At 36.9% G+C, this 22,834-nt stretch overlaps 1 long non-coding RNA gene across 1 annotated transcript in view; it reads right to left on the bottom strand.

Annotated features, from left to right (window-relative positions):
* The window catches only part of LOC104001865 (uncharacterized), a 52,636-nt gene extending 30,514 nt beyond the window's left edge, over positions 1–22,122 (bottom strand). Inside the window, exon 1 of the long non-coding RNA XR_001708949.4 lies at positions 21,954–22,122. This is a non-coding gene — a long non-coding RNA (uncharacterized LOC104001865). The remainder of the gene's footprint in view (positions 1–21,953) is intronic.
* Between the last annotated feature and the right edge of the window lie 712 nt (positions 22,123–22,834).

Raw genomic sequence — 22,834 nt, 5'->3', positions numbered from 1 at the left:
TTTCCAAAACATCTTTTAACTTAAATTCCTCTGTATATTACAGTCACTAATAAATGAATCTTTCCAATTCTCCCACATGTAAGCAAGGGGCACATCTAGATTACATAACCTAGGTTTTAATTTGTCTATTGGGCCAGTACAGTGCTTTTTACAACAGTATTTGGTAAAGTTATTTGATATATTGATGGTCACTGGCAAATTAATTAGCATTAACACAGGGAGAAAATGCTTATTTGATGTAAGGGGAACATATTCGGAAAAAGTAAAAACTTACTGCTTAAAACAATATCTGGTTAAGCCTTTTGGCCTGAACCTCCATTTTCCAGTAATTCACCAAAATGACAAACATAAAGAGAAAAACACAAGGTACCTGCTATATGTTTTTCAGGCCTTTTGGAAAACATGGAGTTGCTCCTTTAGGTACATAAGTGGGAATCTACAAGAAAGGTGATATTGTAGACATCAAGGGAATAGATATTGTTCAAAACGGAATGCCCTGCAAGGGTTGCCATCCAAAACTGGAAGAGTCTACAATGTTCCCCAGCATGCTGCTGGCAATGTTGTCAGCAAACAAGGTAAGGGCAAGGTTCTTGCCAAGCGAATTAATATACATGTTCAGCATTTTAAGCACTTGAAGAGCCAAGATAGCATCCTGAAACATGTGAAAGAAAATAATCAGAAAAAGAAGGAAGCCAGGCCAGGCATGGTGGCTCATGCCTGTAATCCCAGCACTTTGAGAGACCAAAGCAGACGAATCACTTGAGCTCAGGAGTTTGAGACCAGCCTGGCCAACTTGGTGAAACCCCATCTCTACTAAAAATACAAAAATTAGTTGGGTGCGGTGGTGGGCACCTGTATTCCCAGCTACTTGGGAGGCTGAGACAGGAGAATCACTTAAACCCAGGAGGCGGAGGTTGCAGTGAGCCTAGGTCATGCCACTGCACTCCAGCCTGGATGACAAAGCAAGACTCCGTCTCAAAAAAAAAAAAAAAAAAAAAAGAAGGAAGACAAAGAGAAAACTACCTGGGTTCAAGGGAAGCCCCAGCCTGCTTCGAGAAGCACACTTTGTGAGACCCAGTGGAAAGTAGCCTGAGCTGCTGGAGCCCATTCCGTACGAATTCACAGCAGAATCGCTGTAAGAAGAACAAAGGCCTCTGGGCTGTAAAAAATAAATAAAGTCTATTTGAGTGATAATATTGTTTTTTGTTTGTTTTGTTTTTCTTCCCTTTAATTTAACTGAGGATATAGGGAGAGAACGCATTTTTATTCTAAGCTAAATTGAGAGTACCAGTATAGTGACTGCAGTTCAATATTCAAATAGTTGAATTTTCTTGACCAAACAAAAAAAGATTCAAATTGACTTACCAAATTTCATGTATTGAGGGTGAATTGTAAGCTTCATTTTCAGCTCAGACTCCAGAAACTGACTTCGTTAATTGGGACAATTAAGAATCACCAAGGGTATAATTGCCCCTTTCATGTTGCTTTGGGAAGAAAGAGAGTGATTTATCTCAGAAAACAAGGGCCAAAGAGAAGGAGAAGATTTTGGTTAAAGAGGAACACCAGGAAAACTGTTTTGTAATCAACTCATCTCAACAGATGATAAAAAACCTTCAGTGCCTCCCCCGGACAGTAGAAATTATAGAATATCTGAAATCAGTTGTTTTAAAAATCTCTGGTCTACTTTGGCAAAGCAAAAGATCTTGTCAGCTATCTATGCCACCTGCTACCTTTGGCCAATGCTTTAAACACACACACACACACACACACACACGTGAGTACCAGAATCAACCAAAAAACTAGTGTTGATTTTAGGGGGATGACAATAATATTATCATTCAAATCTATAGTGTCAAAAACCTTCTAGATTTTGGACTACCTGGGGGACCTAGAGTAAACCACTCTTAAACAGTTAACTTAGTGTATATCATCTGTATAGATTATATCAATATAATTGCAGTGATCAAATTTTGTAAATATCACATTTGAATACTGTTGAGGCTTTGATAATTGTGAGTCTGATGTAATGATATACTTGTGAGTCTGATATACTAATGGCACAAACCTGTGGAGATATCTGAAAACATGAACTTTAAAGCTTTTATGATTCTACCATTTGAATATATCATATGATATATTATAAATTTTCTTATGAAAATTTAACAGACTATAACTATTGAAAAAACAAACTTTGTTTTTAAATTTTCATAAGAAGGCTGACCATATGAATCCTAAAAAGACAAGGAATCCATTATGGAATGAGTTATCAATATTTGCTGTGTCTACCTGACACCAAAGTACCAAATTTAATCAGATGTGTTTTGTCTACACAAGGCCACCCATCTGGCTGTGGAATCTCCCGGTTTCTCATTGTTCTTCCCATAAATAATATTTTGCTTGGTAAGAATGAACAATTATTTTTATCGCTCATCTTCAAAACACTGCAATACCTTCTGGTCCTCTGGGATCAATTTCAATTTTATTTTAGAAATCTATGAACCATAGAATAGGTTGCATTGCATTTGACTTTTGATTTGTTAGACTAAATTAAAGTAATTTAAGTAAGAAAAAAATAATTTTTTTCTATGACCTCTGCAAGTGTTCCATGCAAGCTGTAAATTTTCAAAACTGGCATAAACATTTAGCTAAAACTTATTATACCTTGATCTGCCTAGCTCTGCCCTTGATCTGAGCAGAAATATGAGAGGTGCCCTGTGTCAAGATATGAAAAATGATGCAAAAAGGAGGGAAAATTAGATCTTTATAAGCTAAGACTGAGGAAAGAAAAGTGTGAAATTGGAAAAGACAACATTTCTGCAGCCCATCCTTCCTGCTAAATCATCTGCCCTAGTGAAAGGAGACCTTGAAGTGAACTCTTTGAAGGCCTACAGGCGAATTTCTTGGTCTGTTCATGAGAACTGCTCATCTCCGGAGAAGGCCAGATTTAAATTTCTAGGTCTGTATTCAGCAAATGCTTGATGCAGAAAATGAAAGTTTGCTATTAAACTTTGGTCAGTTTGTTATTACTTTGCTATAATTTCAGCATCACTTTGAATTTAACAAGCACTAAAAATGTGTTAGAGGTCCCTGGAGGCACATGGCACCGCACCACAATTTATTTTACAGACATTACTTCAAAATATTAATAAAGAGCCACCAGACTAATCAATTTGGTCCAACCTTTTTTCTTGCCACAAAGGAACACAGGGTTGCTGATAACGATGGTCCACCCTATATTTAAGTGTCATTAAAATCAGCTCTATGCAAGCCTAAAATGCCAGCCATTTATGTTTTAGAAAACAAGCGCAGAGTAAATTTGTCTAAACGTCTCAGCTAAAATGAATGTATTACCAAAAATCATCTTTCTAGTCCTTGCTCATTAACACTTGGCCAAGATTCATCTATCAGAAAATATAGTCTGCATCTGGAACCCTGAATAAATGAGGTGCAATAAAGACTAGTATGTGGCAGTTAGAGACTCATGGGAATTAAAGCCATCAAGAAAAGGGACACAATGAGGGTCGTAGCCAAACAGGGAATATCTGGGATGATAAGGCAGGTGGTTAAATATGAAAATAGAGGCAGAATTCTTCATGGGTTTACCTATATTTTCTTAGCTACAAGTGGATTCTTCCCTTCCCAAATGTTATTAAGCAACCAAACATAACCTGGAATGAAGTTAGTCCTTTAATTTTGTTATAAATCCTTTATGCAGAGAAATAATTTAACACCACTTGTAGACTTAAAACAGTGGGCTCTTGGCCAGGCGTGGTAGCTTACACCTGTAATCCCAGAACTTTAAGAGGCTGAGGTAGGAGGATTGCTTTGAGGTCAGCAGTTCGAGACCAGCCTGGGTGACACAGCAAAACCCCAATCTCTATTAAAAAAAATAAATAAAAATTAGAGGGGCATGGTGGGCTCCACCTGTAGTCCTAGCTACTAGGAGGCTGAGGTGGAAGGATTGCTTGAACCTAGGAGGTCGAGGTTGCAGTGAGCTAGGATTGTGCCACTGCACTCCAGCCTGGACGACAGAGCACCCTGTCTCTCTCTCTCTCTTTCTTTTTAAGTGGATTTTTATAGGCAAGACTTGGTAATAACTACATTTTTGAAAGTCACTTAGATATGCACTCAGGTCATTCCACTCAAGGTCTCAGAAAACCAAAATGTTCTTACTTTTCAGAAAAAAAATTTTAAACTCTCTGTGACAGCCTGCTCTGATTTTAGTAGCTAGTATTAAATTCTGTTAGGCTTTCAAATTCTTTTGAGACATTGGTAAAAAGCAGCCTTAAAACTCAAGTAGACTGTATGTGTTACCAAAGCCCCAAAACAAAGATATTGCTGAAGAGCCTACTTAGACACGAAGATTGCTAGGATTATGTTCAACCTTTAGTCTCCTGAAGAATCACCTAGTTTGTGACACACACCAATTGTTAGAGCATGAACTTGCGCTGGTGTACTGTCAGGTTCTGAGAGCTCACCTTCTATTTCCACATCATTCTTCCCTAGTCTCAACTATCTTTTAAGGCACCGTTATTTCTGAAAAAAAAAAAAATCTCTCCATTCCTTTGATAAAAAATTAAATTTATTATGGCATGAAAATTAGTTTGTGCCTTTCTGCACTCATAACACCTCAGAAATCTTTTGAACAATGAACTCAATGTGTGAAGTCATCATACAAAATTAGAGAGGTGGGGAGAATAGGATTTGTTACACTAAATTATTTTTAAATTGTCTTTGAAGAAGAGTAACTTTTGTAAACATTTTAGCAACTACAAAATGTCTGCACTTCAGATTAAAATGAAGTCTTTCCAGTTGACATGCTTTATTAATTAGAGAGAGGGGACAGTTGTTTGGAGTAGCAATTATTTAATCCCACAGAAGTTAACTACTCTAGGAGAAAGGGATCAGTCTTATTGACCATCTGTTATGGGGAAAGCATTAAACTTGGCATGTTAAGTACTCATCTTAATTAATTCTCACAACCTTCGGAGATAGGCATTTGCTTCCATTTTACAGGACAGGAAACTGAGGCTTAAAAAGGTTAAGTAGCTTCTTCAAGATCCTTCATCAAATAAACAGCAATCAGGATTGTGACTCAGGTCTTTCTGACTAGGAATCTTGTGCTCTTTATATTATATAGAGTTGTTGAAATAAAATGGGATTAGGCACATGGGTTCTGATAAAAATTAGATGTGACAGAATTTTTGAACAGTGTAATCTAATAGGAGATAAATTCTGTCTTACATATTTTAACTGAATCTCTTTCAGGGCTAGTTTAGAAATATCAGAATAGCAATGTTCGAGAGATAAAATATAATATCAACCTACAGTTGTATTTCTTCTGGATCCAATTTTTTGCATGTTTCTGTAAACATACAAAGATTATTTAAAATGTTCTATTTTTAAGCTATGGAAAAATACTGGCTGGCTATTACTGAACCATTTTCCCTTTCCTCCTGGCTATTTAAATGGACTACAATTTGAAGCCACCATTGTATTTAGATGTGGCCAAATGACTGATTTCTTGCCAACAGAATGTGGGTGAATATGATTGCCTCATTTCCAGGCATGATCCATAAATCCTCCCCAAAGGCAAAACCCAGTGTACCCTTAGAAGCCACATGTCAGAGATGAAAGTCTCTGGACCCACAAATAATTGTGTGGGTCAGAGTTCAAAATGTCTGCCAATGCAACAGCATCTCTTTATTTAAGTAAAAAATAGACATTGTATGAAATCAAGTGACTATATGTCCCACTATGCACAGAACAGTTTCAGTTTATACTGCTTATCCCAGTGTATTTATTAAGAGCTCTCCCTTTCATTCTTACAATTGCTCCAGCTTGAATAATAAGTGTAGTCTCTGTAGTAATAGGTCACAGAGATTTACATGTTATGACAAATAGCATTACCTTTCCAAAAACATTGGGTTTTATTTGTTGTACATTTATTTTCTTTAGCATACAATGGCTAAGCCAGCTATTTTTATTTTAAAGGTTTAAAAGAAAAACAAAGGCATACACAATAAATTGCAGCGTATATGATTTATTCTCTATATTTAAGACTCTTGGCCCATTTTATTAATGTCTATTTCAATGTGCCCTTAGTAAACAATGAGTATATATATGAATGGAAAGCAAACATATGTATGATTTACTCCCTGGCAAAGATAACCCTGGGTTTAGTGCCTGGTATATAATAGTACTTAATTAAATATTTGTTCCTAATGCTATGTTATCATTTCTATTATTTTTCTATTTTTGTTTTATTATTACTTTTAATAAACTGCTGATTAAAAATATAAATTAATACAATGTTTTTAAAAAGTAATCCGATAAAATTATTTAATCAGTGTTCATTACCTATGTCTAAGTAATCTAATTTCTAAAAACCTGTCCCCTTCAATTGAAAATGAGAGATCTACAATTCACAATAATCTACACACAAATGGGACTTATTAGTCTAAGTAATTGAGAATTCCAAGAATAAATTTTCTATAGGCAACAATGAATAAGGGATCAATAACGTTACAGGGAAGTCTGTATTTCTCTGCATCTCTTAACTTTTCCTTTCTCTGTACGTTCACCTCATTCCATGGAAACATTTTATCTCCAAGGCTAAGGATGTGCATCACATCCTCACAGTTCAGCAATCCCAACGTAATAAATCCGTCTTCCATGACGGTTCCATCGACAAAGTCTCAGGGAGCACTCCATGTCACCGGGTGTGGTACCCATGTCCATCATTGAACCATCCCTGAGAGATGAGAATGGGTTATTCTGACTGTCTAACTTGATCTGGTTACCACTCCGGTGGTGGTGTTGGTTGGGTGGGGGTGGTGCATTAGGCTAAATTGCCCCATCAGAGACACACTAAGTTGGGGAGGGGGAGTTTCTGAAAGGAAGCAAAGAGGAGCAGACAGACAATTCCACAACATACCACTATAGATAGATATGGAAGCAAAGATATAAGATATGAATACAAAGATGTTTGCTACATTTTTCTGTTGGTAAAAATTTATAACAATTTTATATCAAGCAATGGGGGATTTTTAAATGATTAATAATATATCTATAAAATTTAAGATTATACAAGGAACAAAATCATAGCTTTGATAAATACTTAATAATATGGAAAAGGTTCACAATATATTAGTGTAATAATTTTATGTGTCAAATTGACTGGGCCATGGGGTGCCTAGATATTTGATTGAACATTATTCCGGATGTGTCTGTGAGGGTGTTTCTAAATATGATTAACATCTGAACCAACAGACTAAAAGAAGCAGATTACCTTTCCCATGGGGAAAATTGGATGGCAGGCCTCAGCCAATCCACTGGAGGCCTAAATCAAACAAAAATTTGGGTAAGGGAGATTTCACTTATCTCTGCATTATTGTCTTTAAGCTGGCATATTGTTCTCCTACCTTTCAGACTCAGAGTTGGACTGAAATTTATACCATCAGCTGCCCTGGTTCTCAGGCCTTTAGAGTGGGACTGGAACTGTATCATTGAGTCTCCTGGGTCTCCAGCTCACTGGCTGCAGATGATGGGATTTCTCAGCCTCGATAATCTTATGAGCCAATTTCTTATTTAACATTAGTTAATTAGTTAATTTCTCATTTAACTAATCTTTATTTTTCAAATTTTCAAACACTAGCCAATTTGTTGTCTTTTAAAATGCTTTTAAACAATATTGTCTATGTATTAGGGTTCTCCCGAAAGATAGAACCAATAGGAGATATATAGAGATACAATATAGAGATACAATTACAGATATAAATCGAGATATAGATATACATGTACACATACATCTATGAAAGGGGTTTATTAGGAGAATTATGAGAGACTCATGACAAGCTATCTGCAAGCTGAAGAACCAGGGAAGACATTAGCGTGGCTCAGTCCATGTCCGAAAGTCTCAGAATTAGGGAAGCCAATGGTGTAATTCTCGGTCTGAGGCTGAAGGGCCGAGGGGCTGGGTGGGGTGCTGGTGCAAGTAAAGTTCAAAAGCCAAAGAACCTGGAGTTCTGGTGTCAAAGGGCAGGAGAAGAGGGGTGTCCCAGCTCCAGGAGAGAGAGAGGTTGAGAGAGAGAGAACAAAGAGAAAGAATTTGCCTTTCCTCCTTTAGTCCTATCTGGGCCTTAGCCAATGGGATGGTGCCTACCCTCACTGGGTGAGGGCAGATCTTCCTTACTCAGTCTACTGAATCAGTGCTGATCTCTTCCAGAAATACCCTTACAGACACACCCAGAAATAGTGCTTTACCAGCTATCTGGGAATCCCATGATCCAGTCAAGTTGACCCCTAAAATTTACCATCACAGTATATGCATCTGCTTTTGTATCATAAAGAGGAATATAATAACCATTTTATTAACATAAAATAAGGTTCTTGAAACAGTGGATGAAATAGTTTGTAAAATACTTCAAAAGAATGCTATTTAGAGGTTGATTTTTAATGGGAAGTGGGGCATAGGAAGGGAGAGAATTGTGAAAAACAAACAGTATTTTAGGATGACTCCCAGATTTCTATATTGGTTGACTAAATATATGGTAACGTTATTAACTAGTTAATGCAGAAGCAGGATTCCGTTTGAAGATGAGAGTGAGATAAGATAAAGAGTTTAGTTTCAGACACAGCAAATTCAAGGAGACTATTGGTTTTCCAGCAGATGTGTCCAAAAAAAATATTTAATACATAGTTTGAAGTTCCAGGGAGAAGTTGGCTGGAGATAGAAATTTGTGAGCAATCAGTATGCAGATTTTAGTTGAATCTATAAAAGCTTGTGCGGAGAGGGCAGAATAGGGTGGAAATCATAGAGAGTTCTGACACGCAGTGAAGTGTGAGAGGAAGGAATAGAAAGAAGATGCTGCATTGTCAGAAAGGTAAAAGGAGAGACAGGAAAGAGTTCTGTAAAATGATGTAAAAGGGTAGACAGTTTCAAGAATAGATAGCGGCCAACAGCCACTTCTTCATTGAAAATTTATGCTTCTCCTTCTTTAGTAAAAAGTTGCCACTGACCCAGCAAGAAATACATTCCCAGCCTCATGTGTATTTTGGTGGTGCCATTTTACTAGTTTCAATCAATAGAATGTGAGTACCAAGGCAATTGAAAGAGAGGTATGCCACCTCTGTCCTCTTATTCCATTTCTAAGAGCTGGAAGCAGAGGACTACAAGATCTAACTCATGACAGAGCAACAATAAGGAAAGAGAGAGGGTCCCTGAGTCATCACACAGAGGAAAGCCATCCTCACCTAAAAAACACCCATGTCAGACTATGATGTGAGCAAGAAATAAATTATTCTGCCAAGGTTCTAAAATTTTGGGGGGTTGTTATTATAACTACTATTGTCATAAGTAAAATATGAACTGAAAATTGTCTGTTGAATTTGACTGCTAGGAAATGATTGCTAACACAGGGATGGTTAGATAGTAGGTACACAGAGATGCAAAGTCAAGGAAGTTTTTTGTTCTAATATTAGGACCCACGGAGATTTAATCTTTTTTTTAACAGGCTGAGCACAAGCCATGAGAGAGAGAATGAGTCTGTAGAACAGAGAGGAAATTATCCATAGAGCAAAGGTCATCGAGGAGTCCTAAGGCCATGGGAGGTAATGACCTTGATCACAAGGATAGACACCTCTTCCAATGACTGTCAGAGGTTGGAGGAAGTGAGAAAAGATGAATAAATGCAGAAGATCAATCTGAGAGGGCACTTGAAGGTTCTAGTAAATATTATAAACATAATCATTGTTGAGCATCAAAGTTGTATATATTTTGGCAATTAAATGCCTGTTGTAATACTCTAAATTTTTCAAAACCCACAAGAAGACACACTGGTATCTATATGCTGTCATTTTCTACTTAATGTTATTGAAAAAGAAACCTCTCACCTTGAGTTTTCTTCAACTTGCTCATTCTTATTTATTCTCCTTTGAAGGTGATACATAAGATAAAGATCCCTTCCCACAAAACAACGTTACCAAAGATCTAACATCAAATACTGTCCCTAGAAGAGAACTGTATATTAAGAGTAATTCTTTAGTTTTCAGACACTACTTTCTGACTAAAAGAAACATGACAAGGCAATGCGATTATTCGTCTTCGGGTTTGCGATATTTCTGACTTACAGATATATTTATCTCTACACAGCCTCACCGTGGGACTGAATGTAATCAAACTAAACTAAAAATGTCCCCAAGTGCTGGAAATGATAGAAATAAATGAGGCAATAGAGAACAGGAAGTGATGGGGTAGGGGAAAGAGAAAGAAAAGCCATGTTCAGTTTCTTCATTACATTCAGTTTCTTAAAGCAGTGGTCTGCATGTCTGGCCTAAGCCCCCATTTTTATGTATTATTACATTTTCACTATAATGCCTTTTGATCTTTTATAATGGAAGTGTGTGTCTGTGTGACTAATGTGAGACAATCTTTGTTAAATGAACAAGATTTATGCTCATGAAGCAAATGTATTGTTTCACAGATAGTCGTTCTAAGCCTTCTCTCTGTGTATTTTTCCTCTTGGATCATGGGCAAGTCCCATAGCTTTTCTGGCCCCCTCACTAGAAAAGTCTCATTTCAGATTTGAAAATAGCTAGACCAATGAAATAAGTACAATTTGTAAGATCCTTCAAGTTAAAGCTGTCTGCAGCTCAGGTCTGATGCAGGCAAGGAAGCCTTGAGTGCAGAGCTCAGCGTGTCCAGCTTGCTCCAGCATGTTCTAACTCAAGTTCCTGGACCCTCACCAGCCAGCATGAAAGAAGCGGAAGATAGTTTGTGGGCAAAGAGCACATGCTTAGGGTGCAGATGCAGTCATGATATGCTCTTGAGTCCTTCTAAACAGAGAGCACGGTACAATCATCCCTTGCTTTCCGGATGCTTTCTTGTGGGTTTGGGGTTTGTTTGTTAGCGGGGAGGAAGAAGCGGAACTCTCTCTGTGCCTTTCTAAGGTAGATTGTGCCACTCCTCGCGCTGTCTTTAGGCTTTCCTCCCTCAGCCTGTGGGCATCCAGCAACCCACCTCACTCATGCCTCTTGGAGGTCCTTCTGTTCTTCCAGGCAGTGTGCTTGGGCTCTGTCGCCACTGGGCCCACAAGGAAACTCTCTCTCTCTTATCCAGCACCTTGGTTGCAAATCTTCTTCCAGGACCGCCATTTTTCTTTGATACCAGGCGGGGGTACCCCTACCACTAGTCTGTTGGCAGGAGGCAACAGTAGTCCTCCACTTCCAGAACACGTTTGTCAAGCCTTCCAGTTGGCTCTCTTAAAGCTCCTGAAAACTTTTTCCTAGGGATTCTCATTCTCCCTTTCTCTTCATGTACACACTGTCATTCTGGCTCTTGCTCTTGCTCTGTCTCAAATTTCCACCGTTTTATAGGCTGGAAGTGTTTACCCTTGGCATCTGCTACGTGTCCTTCCTTAGGGATATAGAGTTACTTGGCAGTTCTTATGTCCTTATCACCTTTGAGACAAGACACAAGGACATAAAAGCCCCACTGCAGCATCCTAATACATTCATTTACTTAACTTCCCTCCTCTAGACTAGAAGCTCGCCAAGGGCAGAGACTTTGTGCACTACCGTGTTCCTCAGCACCTGACATGGTGTCTGGTACATAGTAAGTGCTCAATAAATATTTGTTAGATGAATAAATTCTGTTCTATTTATTCATTTCTGAATTAAAGCTCTTTTCTTTTTCTTTTCTTTTCTTTTTTTTTTAGAGACAGATTCTTGCTTTATTGCCCAAGTTGGAACACATTAGCATGATCATAGCTCACTGCAGCCTCAAACTCCTGAGCTCAAGTGATCCTCCCACCTCAGCCTCCCAAGTGGCTGGGACTACATTATGATGGGCTCTTTTTTTTGTTATTTTTTTTGTAGAGACAAGGTCTCACTATGCTTGCTATGTAGCCCAGGCTGGTCTCAAACTCCTGGCCTCAAGTAATCCTCCCGCCTTGACCACCCAAAGTGCTGGGATTGAAGGCATAAGCAGGCCTATTCTTATGGCTGCCCAAAGCCCAAATTAGCCACAGGAAGGTATGGTCTGACTTTAAGAATGGAAGCATTTTATTTCTTTTTGTCACACAATGATTAGCTTTTATATAGACTTGCACAAATTAGAGAACTCTTCACTATTTTTTTGTTAGCATGGGCTTAAATAAGGTGATATTAAATGAAATAATTTGACTGACAGAGGAGATTTTAAAGATCACCTAGCTACTAGGCTTAAAAAAAGAGATTGAAGGACTTGTGCTAAGTCTCAAGAACAGCTAGTTCTTGGCAGGGTAGAAGGCGGAACACAAAATTGCTCTCAGTTCAACAAGACAGTATGTTCCTTTTATTGAACACCAGGCAGTATCCATACTACCTCAGAAAGTACTTGCAAACCAGATCAAGTTAAGGTTTTTGTTTTGAACATAATTAGATGCTTCTTATTGGCAGACCTCATCATTTGTAATTTATCGGAAGAGAGGAAATGTTTTAAAAATGTATGACTTTCTTATACAATTCTAACCAAACTGGACATATTGATTATTTGACTGACTGACACTGAAGTTTACAAAATGATTTTTTTTTTCAAGAGATTTAAAGTAATTATTTGAGATGTAAGTCTGATCCTGGCAAAACTGTATTTCTATAACTTTGCCACCAGTTGCTGTCTTCAGTAAAAATCTATTTATACCCTGTAACATAGAGACTTTTCTCTCTCTCCATAGAATTCCTATGGAAATTGCAGCTGGAACTGAAACCCTTCTAAGGCAGTAATGAGTTATCACTAGCTCTTGTAACCTGCTGAGTATATTTCTTATCCCCGCTGTTAGATTATAAGCAATATGTAGACATTTGATCCCACTTTGTATCTTCTTACAGCACCTAGTACAGAATGGATATTTATTAATATGTTTGCTGAATAAATGCACCAACATTTAAAGTCTGTGGAGTTTCTCTCTTGGGGCTACTACTCCATCTTCTTTAAGTATTATATGAACAGTATCTCAGAAAATGTAAATTTTAAAAGTAACAGGAAATCCCTCGGAAATTCAGAATATTTCTTTATAAACAAATTGTCTAACTTTTCTTCCAAGTTTGACTTTTTTATCATTTTATGGTATTCCTAGACTTGTCTTTAATATTCCCACACAGGAATTATTGTCCTTAGCCAGAAAATGCACAAAATTTTGTTTTGGACTTACAGGTCTTGTAGGGGATGAAAAGTTACCTTCTCTGGCTCATTACCAAGTTCATGGTTGAAATCCCTATAACAAAAGACAGCTTAATGAGAGAAAAATTATACAAAATTATTTAATATAAGTTCTATGTGACATGGGAACCATAAGAATTGAATACACAAATAGGAAAAACTGTGTATTTTTAATGCCAGTTTTGGTGTTTTGTTTTGTTTTTTGAGACAGAGTCTCACTCTGTCACCCAGGCTGGAGTGCAGTGGTGCGATCTCGGCTCACTGCAACCTCCGCCTCCTGGGGCCAAACGATTCTCCTGTGTGAGCCTCTCAAGTAGCTAGGACTACAGGCATGCCCCACCGATCCCGGCTAATTTTTGTATTTTTAGTTGAGATGGGGTTTGATCAGGTTGGCAAGGCTGGTCTCAAGCTCTTGGCCTCAAGTGATCTGCCTGCCTCAGCATCCCAAAGTGCTGGGATTACAGGTATGAGCCACCGTGCCTAGCCGCTTAATGCCAGTTTTGATGAAGAAATGGATAGTCATGGAGAAGTGTGATTGAACAAAGGGGGTATGATCCAACGGTAATAAACTGGGGGTACTTAGCAAGGCCTATTTGTTCACATTATTATCTGTGTCCCTGTGTTCTTGTGTGTTATTTGTGTCCCTTTGTCTTCCAGGTATAGGAAGGGCACCTCTAGAATAAGGGTCTTATGACCTGTTTCAGGGGAGAAGGGACAGGGAAGATGAGAATAATATTCCTGCTTCTACTGTTTTCTCAAATGCTGAGGTGCCATATTTTGGTGTACTATGTTCTGAATCCCATCAAACTCATACGAGGTTACTGACATTTAATGACTTTCTGAACTCACACTATGCACCAGTTCTTCCATTCGACAATGTTGGAGCAGGAAAGCATCTGATGTGTCTAAGGCACAGGTCTTTTTCAGCTGGGTTTGAATGCTACTTCTTCCTTTTACTGATTTATGATGTTGGCAATTTAATTAGTGTCCCTAAATCTTAATTTCCCCTTTGATAAAGTGGACATGATAGCAGAAACTATCTCATAGGGTAGTCAGGATGAATAAGAAAATGAAATCTATAAAGCATTGGGCATGTTGCTTGATTCCTACTAAGTACTCAGTACAATGTGTTAAAATGTTTGGTCATAATTGTCAGAATTTAACCAATTTCCTTATGCTGATTGTACCTTCTTGACCTAAAGATAATGAATTACAAGAGATTGTATTTAAATAATTCCAGATGATACTCTGAGCACCACCATATATAAGGGATGATGATAGGTTTTTATGAATGTATAGTTTTGTAAGGGATACCCACATATACAATCAAGTACAGGGAGGACAATTATAGCCATAGTTGGCAAAGTCAAGGTTCTTATAAATGATTTGCAGTTCAGAGGAGAAAGGGGTCAATTTATGCTAAATGCTGGTAAGAGACTGGTTCAAAGAGGGCTTCACTGGGGAGGGGACGTAAGAGCTGGGACTTGAAAGGTAAAGAGGACTTGGAGAGGAAATAATAGGAAGAATGGTACTGTCACCCAAGGAATCATGCAAGGAGAGGCTTGAAGGAAAACACAAGGAATGTTTGTTGAGCCTCCTGATGTTCATGGAGTATGGTGGCAGCTCAGAGTTTGAAGGTAGATTGATGGGCAGCCACAGAGTTCCGAATGTCTCACCACAGGACCATGGCCTGTATTCTGAAGACAATCAGAATCCATTGCAGATTTTGGAAGCACCATTCTGGTAGTAAAAGATAAGTAGAGGGAGGGAAAAGATTAAGGAGGAGAAACCACTGAAGTTATGAAAATTAGTAGTACAACTGAGGAGTGATGAAGGCCAGAGCCAAGGCTGTGTTAGAGGAAATAGATAGAAAAGTTAGACTCAGACCACAGATGAGACAGCACCTGAGGCACAGATGTCTGTGAGGTGTATGGATAAGATATAAGGAATGCTTTTGTTTCAATGACAATGTAAAGCAGGTAATGATGAAGGAAACCAAAAAGACAAGGTTTGTGTTTGGGGGAGTGGCCGGAGGAGAGGGGAGGAGAGGAGATGATGTTGGTTTGAAAAATGCTAAGTTCAAAATGTTTAGAGGAAATACAACTGGAAATGTTTAGCTAACAGTTGGATATATGAATCTGGAATTCTAGAAAGAGTTAGGTTAGAAATAGAGATGCAGATATGCAAGTGAACTGCATAGAGGTAACATTTGAAACCATGAGAGTAAATGAGAGCACCCCAAAAGAGTATAGAGCTAGAAAGAGACTTCAAATCAAGTCTTAGGAAGTGACTTCCTTAAAGGACAGTTGCTGGAAGAATAAGCAAAGAAATTTTGAAAAATGGAGAACTGGGAGAGGCTGGAGTCCTAAAGTCAGAGATGAAAGAGTCCCAAGAGTGAGCTGGGGATAATTTTTCCATGTCCACAGTCACTGCCATAGTTTAGTTCCTCGTATTTCTTGCCTGAATTTCCTGCATGACAGAGGAAATGCTGGCATGAGTTTTGTAAAATGAAAATTTTCTCATGTCCTTTCTTGGCATAAAATCCTTTACTAATTCTCCATCACCTTCAGAATTAAGTATTTGAGGAGCAAAAAATATCCCTCCGGTACCAACCACTTGCTTACCTTTACGTCATCAGTCACCATTCCTCTCCTTTATAACCTAAGTTTTTCTTGAAGTTCTCAAAAATATCTGTTCTTTCTCCTGATCTGACCTTCCAATATGCTTCTTTTGCATGGAACCTCCTCCCCTGATCCAAAAAATCTGTTCGCCTTCAAGCCTCAGCTGAGGTGTCATTTGTTTCTATCTAACCTTCCCCACTCCTACTCACACTCATTGTGTCCAACACACACACACACACACACACACACACACACACACACAGAGTTGGGATTAAACATCTCTCTAATGTGTTTCCACAATACCCTAAAACAGGAATTGTAGCACTTTACACTTGATAATAATTATATTTGCAGCTGCAATAACCATGTGCCAGACATTACACCAAACATACCATACACCACATCACATTTTATGCTCTAAACAAATCTACAAAGTACTTTTGTTATCCCTGCTTTACAAAAGAGAAAAAAACCACACTAGCAATGATATAGAGTGACAAATGCACGAGATTATTCATCAAGACATTATTTGTGATGGTAAAAGATTGGAGAAAATCCAAACACCTATCGATAGAGGATTGGTTGAATAAATTATGGCATAGACACAACACACAAGGAAATATTATACAATGTATAAAAGGAATAAGGAGGTTTCTTATTACACGGAGTAATTGCTGAGATATATTTTTAAGTTAAAATAAAGCAAGGTGCAGAAAATTTGATAAAGAAAACGTTGGAAGGAAAACCAAAAACAAACAAATACCAATGGTTACCTATACCGTGAGAGAAGAAACAACGTGAAGGGTACAGGAATACAAAGATTTCTTTGGATATACCTTGCTACACAGTTTCAGCTTGGGAATCATGTAAATAATGTACATATTTTTAAAATTTAAAAGAGCTTTCTCTAAAAATAAGTAAAAATAAATAAATGTAGTTGTATACAAAATTAATAAAACAATATAACAAAGAAAACAATCACGTGACATTAAAATACAATATTTGATTACATCTCCACATTGGAATATTTTCTGAAGACAAATAGAGCTGTAAAAATATGTGAAACTTTGTTTAGTAATTTTATTGTTAGCATTAGGTTGGTGCAAAAGTAATTTCAGTTTCTTTGTAATAGTACCAATAGTAATTTTGGTACTAATACCCTAAGATTATATATAAAAATACATACACACATATGTATAGACATACTATATATATATAATTTTTTATATATACTAACTATACCCAATACACATATATTTCTCTTACACTGAAAACTAAGAATTTCATTGTTAGAAAAGAAATAAAAGTATAAAATTAAAGAAATTAGAAAAATCAGCAAGAACATGTGTTTTTTTTTCAAAAATATGTATTTCTTAAATATGTTCACTATAAGAAGCAATAAGAACCCAGTAAAATAAATTCTGGCCCAATTTCTTTTACTGGCCCCTAGATTTTGGTGCCTAAATATCATTTCCCACAATAGGACCAATAGCTAATTCTAGATCTGAAAAAATATACCAACTGAGCCTGGGAGCCTTTTTTTGGGGCAGGAAAAGAAGGAAGCAATGAAAGTCCTGTGGAATTATTTAAGAATAACACTAAAGCCAACTTAAAGAGGCTTTCTTTGGACAGAGATAGAAAAATTGGAGAATCAAAATGAATTAAGAGCTTAAAAGCAATAATTCCAGCAGCAATGAACATATCTAGCACCTAGATCTTGGTTTCTAATACCATTTTCTAAAAAAAAAGGAACCAGAGCTCCTTAGAGAAAGAGCTTATTCAGAACTAAGGAAGGAACTTTATAAGATGAGCCTGGAGCATCTAGTAGTGCCAGAAGGTAAGGCAATGTTCACAAACAAACAAAAAAAAATTCACAGCAATAGGAGTATGTCAAATAGACACAGGAACTCACTGAAAGAGCTCCCAAAAGTCAAAGTTGGAACTATTTAAGCAATAAGATAAAGTCGTGATTGATTATAACCTAAAATATGAAATAAATACATTAGTCTTTACTGAAATAAATGATCAAAAAATAGAGACAAATCTCCCATGTGAAAGAATTCTAGATAATTTTGTAATACTCTACCATTAAATGTGGATGGCATATGGTGAATTCCTTCCACAGAATACAATATGGAAAGGCAGAAAAAAAGAGTGACTTTACACTGCAGAAATCTAAAAAACACTGCATCCACCAGGTGATCAAGGACATCAACAGTGATCAGTTATGTTGATTGCATGTATCCTTGATATGATGCGATGAAATGGAATTTTCCACTTTGGTCTTCCTCTCAGAAATCCATAATCTCAGTATAATCATGAAAAGGATATTAGACAAATTCCACTGGGGAACATTTACAAAATGTCTGACCAGCACTCTGTTAAGATTATCAAAAACAAGTCTAAAAAACTCTTACAGCCCAGGGGAGCTTAAGGAGAGACATCACAACCAAATGTTATGGTATCCTGGATGGGATCCTAGAACAGAAAAAGGATATCAGGTAAAAACTAAGGAAATATGAATAAAATATGCATTTTAATTAATAATAATGAATCAATAGTGTTTCATTAATCGTGGTAAATGATCCACATTAATGTAAGATGTTAATAATAGGGAGAATTGTGTATGGAGTATATGGGAATTCTCTGCAATTTTTTTGTGTAAACCTAAAGTTATGGCTACATTTCATTTACATATGTGAATATATCAAAATCTTTGACTTAATAATGACAAGAGAGAATGAAAAAATACCTGAGACTGGGTAATTTATAAGGAAAAGAGGTTTAATTGGCTCACAGTTCTGCAGGCTATAGGAAGCATGATGCTGCCATCTGCTTAGCTTCAGAGGAGGCCCCAGAAACTTACAATCATGGTGATAGGTAAAGGGGGAGCAGGCACCTCACATGGCCAGAGCAGGAGGAGCAAGAGAGCAAGGGGGAAGGTATTATGCACTTATAAATGACCAGATCTCACAAGCACTCACTTACTCACTATCATGAGGACAGTACCAACAGAACAATACTAAACCATTTATGAAAAATCTGCCCACATGATCCAATTACTTACCACCGGGCCCCACCTCCAACATTGGAGATTACAATTGAACATGAGATTTGGATGGGAGATCACAGACCCAAACCATATTAGCCCCACTCATCACTATTAGAGATAACTAGGGCATTAGTTACTATGAACACTGACAATTTGAAGAAAAAGAAATAGTCATTTATCTTGCTTGTCTTTATAAATTGTATTTCAGGGCAACCAAATAGTCCTAAATGATGTAAGGAAGTAATATTTTTAGATAAATTGTGGCTAACACATGTAGTAGGAAAAATACAATTAGAAACCACCATCGTGCAAGCCTCAATGAGATAATGGATTCCAGCAATAATCATCAGTGGATACAATCACTATATAAAAGTAGATTGAAACATTCCAATAAACAATTCTGGCTGTTCTGTTAAAAGTAGAAAATCAAAAACCTAGTTCCTCCTTATCTGGTATAATATGAGTCCCACAGAATCTTCTACTAAGTACTCCAGCTGAAAAAATATATATACACCTAGACTCCTCAAAAGTCTAGAGCTGGTTTCTATTTATAGAAATTATGGGAGATAAAAGAGCAAATTAAATGACACACAAGGAAGCAATCAAACAAATCCAAGCTGTGGGAAATTCTACAAGAAAACAACTAATCCAGTGTCAGTGGTAAGTCGATTGCATGAAAAAAAAAGAAGAGAAAAGGATCAAGGTAGGTAAAGAGCTAAAACAATCAAATGTGGTTTGTGAACATTGAATTCTGATTCAAACATATCAAACGTAAAAAGATATTTTTAGAAAGTCTGGGAATTTTAGTATGAACTTATTACTAAATCATAACAAAAATATTACGTTTGCATTTATTATATGTGATAATGGCATTAAGGTTATATAGAAAAAAGTTTGCTTGTTGTATAGATGCATACTGAAGTACGTAGGAGTGAAATGGAATGAGATCTGAGATTTGCTTTGAAATTCCTCAGTAAAGCAAAGGAAGGAAGAAAGGTCAGGAAGGAGGAGGGCAGAGAAGAAAAGAATGACAGAGGAAGCCCAAATGGCAAAACCTTGCTAATTCGGGAATCTGGGTTGTGGCTACAATGAAGTTCATATTGTACTTTTGTCTTTTGTGTATGCTTGAAATTGTCTATTAAAAATATTTTTTGCCATAGAAATTAATGCTTTAAGCCTCATATCCAGAAATGCAGATGCTGATATTTTTCAGGATTTTTCCCTGTCTCAGTAGTATATGACACTCTGCACTGAAATAAATTTTTTTTCCTCCACTTTTATTTTAGATTTAGGTGTTACATGTCCAGGTTTGTTACATGGGTAAGTTGTGTTTCACTGGGGCTTAGCGTATGTATGAGCCTGTCATTCAGGTAGTGAACATAGTACCCAATAACTAGCCTTCCAATCCATGCCCCCCTCTAATCTCTTTCTTCAAGCAATCCCCGGTGTCTATTGTTCCCATCCTTGTGTCCATGTGCTGTCAATGTTTAGCTCCCACTTATAAGTGAGAACATGCATTATTTGGTTTTCTGTTCCCACATTAGTTCATTTAAGATAATGGCCTCCAGCTGTATCCATGTTGCTGCAAAGGACATGATTTCATTCTTTTCTATGGCTGCATCATATTCCATGGTGTATATGAACCACATTTTCTTTATCCAGTCCACTGTTGATGGGCATCTTGGTTAATTCCATGGCTTTGCTATTGTGAATATGGCTTCAGTGAACATATGAGTGCATGTACATTTTGGTAGAATGATTTATTTTCCTTTGGGTGTATACCCAGTAGTAGGATTGCTGGGTCAAATAGTAGTTCTGTTTTAAGTCCTTTGAGAAATATCCACGCTGCTTTTCACAGTGGCTGAACTAATTTACATTCTTACCAGTAGCGTATAATTGTTCTTTTTTCCCCACAGCCTCACCAGCATCTGTTCTTTTTTGACTTTTTAATAATTGCCATGCTGCCTGGCATGAGATGGTATCTCACTGTGGTTTTGATTTGCATTTCTCTAATGATTAGTGATAATGAGCATTTTCTCATATATTTGTGGGCCACATATATGTCTTCTTTTCGGAAGTGTCTATTCATGCCCTTTGCCCATTTTTTAATAGGGTTATAGAACAAAACTGGAGACATCACATTATCCAACTTCAAACTATACTACAAGGCTACAGTAAGCAAACAGCATGTTACTGGCACAAAAACAGACACATAGACCAAAAGAACAGAAAAGAGAACCCAGAAATAAAACCACTCGCCTACAACCACCTGATCTTCAACAAAGTCAACAGTAACAAACAGCGGGAAAAGGACTCCCTGTTCAAGAAATGGTTCAGGGATAATTGGCTAGCCATATGCAGAAGATTGAAACAGGACCGCTTCCTTTCAGTATATACAAAAATTAACACAAGATGGATTAAAGACTTACATGTAAGCCCTTAAGCAATAAAATCCTTAGAAGAAAACCTAGGATATACCATTCTGGACATCAGCCTTGGTGAAGAATTTATGACACAGTTCCCAAATGCAATTACAATAAAAACAAAATTTGACAATTAGGACCTAATTAAACTAAGGCGCTTCTGCACAGCAAAAGAAACTATCAACAGAGTAAACAGACAACATACAGAATGGGAGAAAATTTTCACAAACTTTGCATTCAACAAAGGTCTGATATCCAGAATCTATAAGGAACTTAAACAATTCAACAAACAAAAAGCAAACCCATTGAAATAATATTTTAAGAAATTGTATTTTACTGTTAGACAAGTCATTCAGTATATACGAACTCTCACTGAAAACAGAACTAGAGTAGGAATTTAATAACTAAAGTAACACACAGGATACAAAAGAATGCAGGCCTTAAAAATCCATTAACAGTTACTCCTATATTTTTTTCAATCAACAATGTCTTCATTCTCATTTTGTTAAAGCAAAGGATTTGGTCTTTAGTAATGGATTTAGATGCTAGAGAAAAATTACCAATTTTACTGCATATGTAATAATCTTTAAAATCTCTGAGTAAAAAAAAAGTATTTAATTACATCTTATTCCTCTACCCCTACCACTTGAAGTACTCACTCTGAAATGACATTAGAGCATCTTTGAGATGGTTGCAGGTAAAGTAACCATTGCATTTTTCTTTATCGATCTTGGTCATTACATCTTCTTGATAAAGGATCAAAAAGCATTTTTTGGTATGTCTCAAACATCCGAGTAGTAAATATTCTCTCACACTCTTCAAGTAGGAGTTATACCTAAACCACAAAAGTTATTTTTCCTTAATGTTAACATGAAATAAGCAGCAATTCCAAAAGTGATGAATAACCACAAAATGAAATCTAAGTGTGAAATTTAACATAAGAGAACATAAGGTATCTCCAAGGTAGTTTTCCCAAATCAATCATGTTTTTTAATCTATTCTAATTCAGGTACTTGCAATTGTGAATACACAACACAAATGTAACTTTCTAAATGCCTTAGGCATTGATGAAATTAGCCACTCATTTTGTATCAATAAATCATTGTTGATTTATTAGTCATATATTGTGCTGCACTTGACAGCTTCCAAAGCTCTTATTCATGCATTAACCCATTTTCAGCTCACAATAAGCTGTTGAGCACACTCAGATGATTATGTTCATTTCACACCTAGGAAAATGGCTTTTCAGAGGATTCGAAACCAGTCTGTGGGTCTATTGCTAATGGCAATGGGGAAACTGGGACACAAATTTAGAACTTGAAGCCCATAGTTGAATCAGACATACTTTTACAATACCATGATGCTCAACATAAGGAATAGTCCCTGACACAGCTGGGACTATAACACAATCAGACAAACAGTCTCTTACAGACTCCTAACCTAATTTGTTACAAGCCAAACAAGTGAAATTCTTCAGAATAATACAAGACAAGAATTCAGAAGTGGTCCCAAAACAGAGCATAATGCATTTCCAAATGAA

Source organism: Pan troglodytes, chromosome 14 (assembly GCF_028858775.2).
Source record: "Pan troglodytes isolate AG18354 chromosome 14, NHGRI_mPanTro3-v2.0_pri, whole genome shotgun sequence".
In the NCBI taxonomy this organism is placed as follows: Eukaryota; Metazoa; Chordata; class Mammalia; order Primates; family Hominidae; genus Pan; species Pan troglodytes.
The sequence above is the reverse complement of the archived record's forward strand: the minus strand, read 5'-3'. Positions and strand labels throughout refer to the sequence as shown.